This window comes from Lactuca virosa, chromosome 7 (assembly GCF_052849685.1).
Source record: "Lactuca virosa cultivar CGN04683 chromosome 7, Lactuca_virosa_CGN04683_v6, whole genome shotgun sequence".
Lineage (NCBI taxonomy): Eukaryota > Viridiplantae > Streptophyta > Magnoliopsida > Asterales > Asteraceae > Lactuca > Lactuca virosa.
The window spans coordinates 192,828,520-192,839,516 of record NC_136432.1 but is presented as its reverse complement, the minus strand read 5'-3'; the positions used below and the strand labels follow the sequence as shown (position 1 = coordinate 192,839,516).

The following is a 10,997-nucleotide window of genomic DNA, read 5'->3' as shown; positions in this document are numbered from 1 at the left end:
TAGTCTTAAATCCCAAGACCGAATGCATGAGTGTGTGTTCGTAATTTAAACGAAGAATGCGGTTTTAATTAGATAAAACCCCTTTTTGTTTTCCTTTTTAAAGTATATTTTCCCGTAAACTTTAAGTGATGTTAACTCTCTATGTGAGTCGCTATAACCATACTACAACCGGATGACCTGTTACAACGTTTTTCAGGCGTTAGAATTTGTTATGACTTTTGTGACCCGTAGACCTGCAGGTCCAGCTGTAGCTAGCAGCAAGGTGTGAGGCGTCAATCCCAATATAGATCTATACACAATTATCACGCTCTCCCTACAAGAGATTCTGGTTATAACTTACAGGAATTTTTAACCCGTACTCTAAGAGTACAAATGAAGAATTGTCTCACAACTTACGTTAACGAGTTTACGTGTAGCGTTTGAGTAAAAACCGTTTTTTGTGGTGGAAGTGGAATCTCCCTTTTGTGTATTAAAATAGTGATATGAATTTCTTAAACTATACCTATTATAGTTTATCATGTAGTAGTTGAAACCCGTTTGTATTATGGTAAGACCCTTCATATGTATGTAATAATTTAACCAATGCATAACTATACTTATTATATTTCATCTAGCATTAATTCTAATTACAAAGGACCCTGATAATTGATAGAGTATTTTCTGCTATATAAACATATCACAACAGATAAACACATGCAAAATACAAAGTCATCAAAGGTTACACTTTGCTCAACATGTTACAAAGTGTTATGACTATTGTAAACTATTAAATTGTTTTTAACTTTTCTACACTGTTTTAGAAAAGTCATAGAAAAAGCATATGAAGTCAAAATCCAAATCCGTAAACTCAGAGAGTTTAGACAACGTGTCTAGTTTGTTCATAAATTTTATTATGATTTTTGGAAGTCTCTAACTTGTGTGAAAATGTCCATATTCACAGACTGGTCTGAATTCGTTTCTGAAATGATAGACAGTTTTTTAAAAATCACCATAAATTGTATAAAAATAGTATGGAGATGTGAAAGTAGTAATTTTAAAAGTATGAGCCTGAGCTATTTTCATATTAAACAGTTTTGAAAAATATTTAGTTTAAGATGGTCAAAACAGTCCGTGAATGGAACTAAACTTTCCTATTGAAAGCTGATGTTTGAGTTTAGTTAAGTTCTTGGTATTTTAACTTGTATTCTCCCCCTAAAACTTGAAGAAAACATGAAAATGTGGGGGTATGAACTCACCTTGTGTGATCTCTTAAGATGGATGATGAAAAGAAGAAGTTTCCAAGTCAAGAACACTTGGGAGATGCTTGAAGATTCGAAGATCTAAGAACAAATATGTCGATATTTGTGTAAGGAATCCATGATTTGAGTGGAAATATGTAAGGTAATCAAATGTAGGATAAAGTTACTTACCAAAGTTGGAATGAAAAGCTCAAGAACAGCCTTGAAATCTCGAGTTCTAGAGAGGGAAGGTGAGAGAGAGAGGTGTTTGCTTTTTGGTGAGAAAGAGTGAGTGAATTGGAAAGAGGTATGAGAGTTTCCAGCTTTTGATGAAGCTATGCAGCTGGAGGAGGGGTGTCAAAGGACAAATAGTTGACTAGGTAGGGTGGAATAGTGACTGAGGGTTGTCCTATGAGGGTATGAGAGGTTACTTGTGTCATAAACTTATAGAAAGTCAACACTCTATCACAAAATCTAACTTAATAGATTTTATTCTTGGACAAGGATTTCCCCCAAAATATGATTAATTTATGAATATTTAGGGTTTCTTATGTCAAAATACGAGTTTGGGTGAAAATCCCGCGTTAAAATCACGAAAAACGGGCTTAAAACGAAGTTGGGGTCGAAAACCGGGAAGAAGCTGCGAACAGCCGAAATCAGGAGGCGAGGTTCGGTCCATGGTGCTGAACAACCGAAAGTAGGTTCGGTCCGAGAAGGGTTCGGTTGCAAGGCTGGGACCGAAGGTGGTGGGAAGCGAAATAGAACGAACTCTGAAGGAGCGAAATGGACCGAGAGGCGCGCAAGGAGCCGAACCCGAAGGTAACTTCGGTTCTAATAGGGGTTTCGGTTCCTAAGAGGGTTCGGTTCCTAAGAGGTTTCGGCTCCTAAGAGGTTTCGGCTCTTTATGGCTGATTTTTCATTTATCTTCCCGTTTCGAGTTGTTTTTGACTAAATTAAGGGCCGGGATGCCCCGAGTGATTATAAAAAGTTGAGAGAGATTTGGGAGAGATTTCACATACTTGGAGAGATTTGGGAGAAATTTCACATACTTGGAAAGATTTCACATACTTAGAGAGATTTTGGAGAAATTTCACATACTTAGAGAGATTTAGGAGAGATTTCACATACTTGGAGAGATTTCACATACTTAGAGAGATTTGGGAGAGATTTCACATACTTGGAGAGATTTGGGAGAGATTTCACATACTTGGAGAGATTTCACATACTTAGAGAGATTTGGGAGAGATTTCACATACTTGGAGAGATTTGGGAGAGATTTCACATACTTGGAGAGATTTCACATACTTAGAGAGATTTGGGAGATATTTCACATACTTGGAGAGATTTGGGAGAGATTTCACATACATGAAGAGATTTGGGAGAGATTTGAAGAGAGAGATAGAGCGAGAGAGATTTGAGGGAGACTTCGTTTGAGACCTTTTTGGATGTTTAGCTTCGCTACGCAAGGTTTGTAAACCTCGTTAAGCCTCGTTATGAATGTTATACGCCCTTGAGGGGTGCGGGATAGTGTTTCACCAAGTAGTCTCATCACTTACCCTGATTAGGGTTTGAGGATTCTGAACATATGGATTTTTCAAGTGATAACTTCTTATTAAAATAGCGAGTTGTACAGTAATAACATAATGTAAACCCTAATATACAAGGTTAATTGCGTTGACCGGTTTGACTTGTTGACTTTTGTTGACTTTGACTTGACCAGAATTTGACGGTTGTCACACACCACAACCCCGAGAGCAGTGGGACTAGCGATGATGAGATTCGCAGGATGATTCATGATGAAGTGGCCGCAGCCATTCGAGAGGAGATTCCTGAGATGATTGGGCCTATTAAGACCACCCTAATCGAGACATTTGATGAGCGACACATTGTAGTTACTGAGGCAGCTGCTGTTGTAGCCACCGCAGCTGTCGCTGCTGCCAGGCCACATGGAGGTGACTCGTTGCTGTATAGGGAGTTCAGCAACACGAAGCCACCCGAGTTTGATGGGACATAGGATCTGATTGCTTCTATGAGGCGGATCTCTAATATTGAGGGATATTTTTACACGTGTTCATGCCCAGAGCATTTGAGGTTCCGGTTCGCGTTGAACCAACTTCGCTTGGGAGCGAAGGACTGGTGGAAGTTTGTGACATTCGGTTTTACTCCTGCAGAGCATACTACAGTGACTTGGGAGACGTTTATTTTGATGTTCCAAGATGAGTATGTTCCCCCGGTGGAGAGGGAACGGTTGGCCCAGGAGTTTCTGTCTCTCAAGCAGAAGACAGAGTCGGTGACTGAGATTACACGGATGTTTCACGAGAGGGCGTTGTTCTGCCCTGAGCATGTGTCGAATGAGCAGGCACGCATGAGACGATATTTGAGCATTCTGAGGAGGCATATTTGAGAGTTCGTGTCGAACTCGTCTTATCGGATATTTGCTGAGCTTCAGGAAAATTCCAGGAGGAGGGAAATCGAGCTGGAGACTTAGGCCAGGGAGGAGGAGGAGTCTCAGAGGAGAGATCGGAGGTCGGCGCAGTCGCAGCCGGCAGCGAAACGGGCTAAGCCCGCTGATATGAGGACTGGGGGCCAGAAGGGCCGCACTTGTGGAAAGTGCCGCAAGAGTCACGAGGGGTCGTGCCGAGCGGGGATTTGCTTCAAATGTGGCAAAGATGGGCATATGGCGAAGGATTGCCCCAAGGGGTTTGCAGTTTGCTTCCACTGCAACCAGACCGGCCATCGGAAGGCCGAGTGCCCCCAACTTCTTTAGGGATCCGCTCAGGGATATGCACCTACTGCTTTGCGTGCTACTGATAGTCGGCCGGTGAAGGCTGAGGTTCCGAGGGCTCATGGGAGAGCTTTTCAGCTGACAGCGGAGAAGGTCCGCGCAGCACCTGATGTTGTGGCTGGTACGTATTTCCTTATTCATTTATTTTGAGATTTATTGTGATTATTCTGTGCCGCATTTAGGTACATTTCTTGTGAGTTTTGTACCTTCTTTGGTGTTATTTGACTCGGGTGCAAGTCGATCCTTTGTGTCTTTAGCTTTTAGTCGTCACATCAGTATCCGATGTGAGGCGTTGAGTCGACCTGTGAGGGTTTCTATAGCTGATGAGCATGCGGTTTTTGCTACTGATGTGTTTCGAGGATGTGTGCTGGAGATTTTTGGTGTCAAGTTTTCGATTGATCTGGTACCGATTGCGATGGGTGATGTCTGTGTCATTGTGGGCATGGATTAGTTGAGCCGTTTTGGAGCAGTGATCGACTGCGAGAATTAGTTGGTGACTATATGAGACCCCAGTGGGGGAGTGATTATAGTGTATGGAGAGGGTATCAGATCTGGGTCGGCCTTCTGCTCTGCTGTCAGGGCGAGGCAGAGTCTACAGCAGGGTTGTATGGGCTTTTTGGCGTATGTGATGGATACACGGGTTGCCACAGAGAGGCCGAGTTCTATCGCCGCGGTTCCGATAATGTGCAAGTATCCTGATGTTTTTCCCGATGAGTTGTCGGGTGTGCCTCCCGAGAGGCGGGTGGAGTTCCGGATTGATTTAGTTTCGGGCGCGGTGCCTATTGCCAAGGCACCTTATTGCCTTTCACCACCAGAGATAAATGAGTTATCCTCACAGCTCCAGGAGCTGATGGGGAAGGGTTTTATCAGACCGAGTAGCTCACCGTGGGGAGTGCCGATCCTTTTTGTCAAGAAAAAGGATGGTTCACACCGGATATGTATTGATTACCGGGAGTTGAACAAGCTGACGGTCAAGAACCGTTATCCACTTCTGAGGATCGACGATTTATCCGATCAATTGCAGGGGGCATCTTGGTTTTCCAAGATTGATTTCAGATCTGGATATCACCAGATGAGAGTATGCGAGGAGGATATTCAGAAGACGACCTTTAGAACTCGTTATGGGCATTACGAGTTTGTGGTGATTCCTTTCGGGCTCACCAACGCACCAGCAACGTTCATGGATCTCATGAACCGGGTGTGCAGGCCTATGTTGGACTGGTCGGTGATCGTGTTCATCGATGACATCTTGGTGTACTCGAGGTCCAGAGAGCAACATGAGGAACATCTGTGCGAGGTTCTTGGGGTATTGAGGTCGAAGAGGCTGTATACCAAATTCTCCAAGTGTGATTTCTGGTTACGAGAGGTCCAGTTCCTGGGAGACCTCGTTAATCAGAATGGGATATTGGTCGATCCGGCCAAGATTGAGGCAATTATGCGATGGGAGGTGTCGAGATCCCCATCCGAGATCAGGAGTTTTCTGGGATTGGCCGGCTACTATCGGAGATTTATCAAGGATTTCTCCAAGATTGCGGTTCCTTTCACCAGATTGACCCGGAAGGGCGTTACTTTTGTTTGGGGGCCTGAGCAGCAGGCATCATTCGAGACTCTTTGCCAGAGATTGTGCGAAGCTCCTGTGTTATCCCTTCCAGAGGGAGTGGAGGACTTCGTGGTCTATTGCGATGCGTCTATTTCAAGGATGGGTGCAATGTTGATGTAGAGGGGTCACATGATAGCATATGCGTCGAGGCAGCTGAAGCCTCATGAGATGAGGTATCCCACCCATGATTTGGAGTTAGGGGCGGTGGTGTTCCCCCTTAAGATTTGGCGCCACTATCTTTATGGTGTCCGGTATACCATATACACGGACCATAAGAGACTGAAGTACTTGATGGATCAGCCCAACCTGAATATTAGACAGAGGAGATGGTTGGATGTAGTGAAAGACTACGACTGTGAGATCTTATATCACCCAGGTAAGGCTAATGTGGTAGCCGATACCTTCAGTCGCAGAGCCGAGAGCGCTCCGGTCCGAGATGTGTGTATGAGGATGACGGTGATGACTCCAGTCTTAGATATCATCCGAGAGGCTCAGGTGGAGGCTGTGAGAATGGAGAACCGCAAGAGAGAGCGTGTTATTGGGAAGGTTTCCGAGTTTGTGACGGACAGTCGTGGGCTTATGACCTTCCACGGGCGGATTTGGGTGCCCTATACAGGTGGAGCTCGTCGTGTATTGATGGAGGAGGCGCATAGATCAAGATTCTCGATCCACCCAGGGGCCACTAAGATGTATTTGGATCTGAAGAGAGACTATTGGTGGCCCTGTATGAAGAGGGACGTGGCATGGGTTGTAGAGAGGTGCTTGACCTGTCGTCGGGTTAAGGCGGAGCACCAGCGTCCACATGGTCCTTTGCAGCCTTTAGAGATTCCCCAGTGGAAGTGGGAATAGATTTCTATGGACTTTATCACCAAGTTACCAAGAACTGTGCGTTGGGTTGACACGATATGGGTGATTGTGGACCGGCTGATGAAGAGTGCTCACTTCCTCGCTATCAGTGAGAGCTCTTCTGCAGAGAGACTGGCCGAGATTTATGTGAGAGAGGTGGTAGCTCGGCATGGAGTACCGACCTCGATAGTGCCAGATCAAGACGTGCGCTTTACTTCCAGGTTTTGGAAGAAATTTTATGAGGATTTGGGTACCCGGTTACATTTCAGTATCGCATACCATCCACAGACAGACGGGCAAAGCGAGCAGACGATTCAGACGCTTGAGGACATGCTGCGTGCATGTGTTATGGACTTCAGAGGAAGTTGGGACACTTATTTGCCCTTGGATGAGTTTTCTTACAACAACAGCCATCATTCGAGTATTGGTATGCCTCCCTTTGAGCTTTTATATGGGAGGAGGTGTATGACTCCCATTTGTTGGGGTGAGGTAGGGTAGCGAGTGATGGGTGGCACTGAGATAGTGCTGAAGATGACCGAGGAGATTCAACAGGTCAGACAGAGGTTACTGATAGCCCAGAGTCACCAAAAGACTTATGCGGATCAGCGACGATCCGAGTTAGAGTTCCTGATTGGAGATTTTGTCCTCCTGAAGGTATCCCCATGGAAAGGGGTGATCCGATTCAGGAAACAGGGCAAGCTGGGGCCCCGATACATTGGTCCTTTCAGAGTAATCGCCAGAGTAGGTAGGGTAGCCTACCAGTTAGAGATACCAGCAGAGTTGAGCCATATTCATAACACCTTCCACGTGTCCCAACTAAGGAAGTGTGTAGCCAATGAGACGGCAGTGGCACCATTAGAGGACATTCAGGTTGATGCGAGCCTGAATTATATTGAGAGACCGATTGCGATTATGGATCGGAAGCTGAAGGTTCTGAGGAACAAGGAGGTGCCTCTGGTTCAGGTATAGTGGCAACATCAGAAGTGGTCTGAGTGCACTTGGGAGCCGGAGTCCGAGATGTGTGAGCAGTATCCAGACTTATTTTCGGAGCCTGACTTCGAGGGCGAATTCTGATTCTAGTGGGGGAGAATTGTAACATCCCAAGACCAGGTATACCATATAAGCCCTTGTTCTTTTGATAATTTGTCAAGTTTAGCCCTTATTGTGAAAAGGTGGTAAATGAGTACGTTGGGCGTACGCGAGTGTACGCTCAACGTACTCATATGCGTGTTATTGACGCGGAAGCCACCTAGTACGCTGGGCGTACCAGAGGGTACGCTGGGCGTACCAGGCCCAGAGTGGAAACCCTAATTTGGGGTGTGTCCCTATATAAAGGATATGTTGGCCTCATTCCTGGCCACCATTCTCAGACAAGCAACCCTATCAAACCCTAATCCTCATTCTTGAGCTTGTGTGTGTCCATTTGAGAGCTTTTAAGTGATTTTGTGTGCTCTTTAAGTGAAGAAGGAGATTTGAAGAAGAAGGAGTGGGAGTCCAGGCTATAGATCTGAGCATACCTGTGTTGGGAGCTTCATTTGGAGGTATAAAGCTCAAAGCTTTCTCACTCTTTTATTTTGTGCATCATGTTAGACCATTTTAGGGTTTTGGTCCCAAACTTGCATGCTTTATGAGAAAATGAGCTCCAGAGATTATGAGCAGCTCCTTTGAGCGTCTTTAGGGGCATAGTGTCATAAAAATCGAGACTTGGACGCAGTGGTGAAGGCTCTTAGGGGCCAGGAGGGGCCATGAACCCCCTGTTTTTACGCGTTATAATATACCTGCACATATATATGATTTGGAAAACTCAATTTTTTTAAGAAGAAAAAGAAGGTAGAGTTGGGAACCTGGAATGTTCTCCTTTTTACGGTGCAAAATTTGATAAATTGAAATCTAAATCAACCAAATTATTTTTGGAGATAATGTTCTTATTCTTTTAATGGAAATAAAACTCCAACAATAATAATCTAAATCAAAATCTAGCAAATCCTACCATCAAACCTTATCAAGTATCAAAATTTTAAAATCGTTAATTCAAATGAAACCTCAAAGGCTCAAATGGACTCCATCAAATCTTTTATGAAACCCATAAAAATATTAAAAAAAAAACGAATCTGAAATTCAAAAAAACAACAAAACCCTAACCGCTTTGCGCTTCTATGTTCACCATCAAAACTTTTATGTCGCCACCGTGCTCGCTAATGGAATCAGATCGTCGCTTATCGCAACCTCGACATCTTGGAATCCCGAAGGTCTTCCCGTCTGGAGCTATCGCAATCTCGATGTATGTACTCATACTTAATTAATTACTCCACTCTCATCAACTCATTTTATGGGTCTCTCATCTTAGTTATTCTCTTATTTAAATTGTAATTTGTGAGATTATAATCTTTGATTCCATCTCTTTAAACTCTTAGATTTTAGGATAAATGCCTTGTGAATAATAGTTTATAGGCTAAAAAGATGAGAATATAAGATATTTCTAGGGTAAAAAGAAGATTTTTTTTCCTGTGAGAATTTGTTTAGGGTATTGTGATGACTGATGTGGTAATGATAATGCAGATAACTTTTTTCCTTTCTCTCTATGCAAATTTTATATCATTTTGTTTATTTTATACTATTTTCATTTTTATTAGATATTTTAATATATAATAAATACAACTATGTTTTTACTTATTCATCAACCTACGTGACTTCTAATTTGTTATGCGTTTGAATTTTATGTATTGCAAATTAATTTTGAACTAATTTTAATAATATGTTGACATGTATAGTAATATTTAGTTATATGTTTTCATATAAAATCGTTTGTTAACGATTGTATAATTTAAAAGACAGGTTGTCAAGATTATAAAACAAATGTAATTGATTGTATTGAAATGACAAGTTTTGATAAAATGCATGTTCAATTGTGTAGAGGGTAATGAAGATATTATACTTTGTTGTTCTCTTATTATGATGGTTGGAATTGAAGTTATATCTCATTCCAATGTGCCTCGACTCTTATATCTCCGGCCCCCTAGTTTTAATGTCTGTATTCCGCCCCTGTACTCATGTAAATGATTTGAGTGGTGTTGCTCTCCTTTCTTATGTTGTAACTTGTAAACTCGTGTTTTGTTCCCCTGCCTCCGGCTAGTTACTTGCTAGTCGTGTGGTCTTTTTTATTTATATTATTTGTCGTTTCCAAAAAAAATTGTTCAAGGAAGCAGTATGGATTTGGAATTTGCTTTTTGTTTGATTGGCAGGGTTTTGGAGGAGATGAGTACGTATAAGCTAACTCCCAGATAGTTGCAAATGCGCAGTTTCTTGAGGGAGCATTTTGATGATGGTGGACCAAATGTGAGTTTACTTAAAGGTGGTGGGTTAGATGAAAGTGAAGATCATGTCGTTTTGTTTTATGATAGCTCGGATGAAGAAGGATTCTTCTGATAGAGAAGATGAAGACTGGAAATTGGCTAAATACACTGTGATAAAAAGTTAAAAGTAATTAATAGGAATACCAACAGTATCCATTTTTTTATTACGTTAAACCATAACCAAATTACAAAATATTATCCCTCTGTTCCAAACGTTGACCTAGCGGTGGGGTGGGAATTGTTAATTGCATGAATCCATGTGTTAGGTTCGTTTGTATATAATTTATAAATCACATAAGCATATTTTTTTTTAACAGCAAAATGTAAATTCGTCGACAGCAGGGTTCGAACCTGCGCGGGCGAAGCCCAATAGATTTCAAGTCTATCTCCTTAACCACTCGGACATATCGACTGCTGTATATTCCGTAAGCATTTGTGTTTTATATATCACAAAATAGTTTATATTAGTATTATTATTATTTTTTACTTAAACTGATTTGTTGTTGGTTTAGAATGTTTATTTTATTATCATTAATTTTTTTTTGCCAAAACTCAGTTGATTTTGAATTGTACCCTATCTTCGATTGTTAATTTAAAAATAAGCAAGGTACATAATGTGAATTTGTAATATTTACATACAACACCACATAATAATAACATAGGTTAAACTTAAGGGGCGATTTAATACGTAGACTATGATATTAGTAATGTAGCGATTTAAGAGACAAGGGTTTTATATTAAATTTTTTTTTTTAAAAGTTGAGAAAAGATGAATTAGAAAAATAGTAAATTGATACAACATAAAAGTAGGGCTAGATTTTATTTGGTCCGAAACCGAAAAATCCGAAAACTAAATCGAATCGAAATCGATTCCAAACAAAACCATATTTAAATTTGGTTTTAGGTTTGGACCGAGACCAAACCGGATTTTGATTTTGTTTTTGGTTTGCGTTTTGGTCTCTTAAACTTTAGATTAAATCGGAGCAAAATTCGAATTGCATTAATTAGTTGATTAAAAATTATATTTTATATTTTGTATATTAAATAAAAATGGTAAATAATCAATATTAAGTAAAAAAAACATTTTAGTCATTTTACCAGTTTTAGTTTTTAGTATTTAGTATTCACGACTCATAACCCTCACGAATTCATGATTTCTATACACACTTCACTTTTTGTTTTTAATTTTACCTCCC

At 41.4% G+C, this 10,997-nt stretch overlaps 1 non-coding gene across 1 annotated transcript; it reads right to left on the bottom strand.

The window, feature by feature from the left end:
- Positions 1-10,131: 10,131 nt before the first annotated feature.
- TRNAS-UGA (transfer RNA serine (anticodon UGA)) lies at positions 10,132-10,213 on the bottom strand. Its single transcript has one exon. It is a non-coding gene; the product is annotated as a tRNA-Ser (tRNA).
- Between the last annotated feature and the right edge of the window lie 784 nt (positions 10,214-10,997).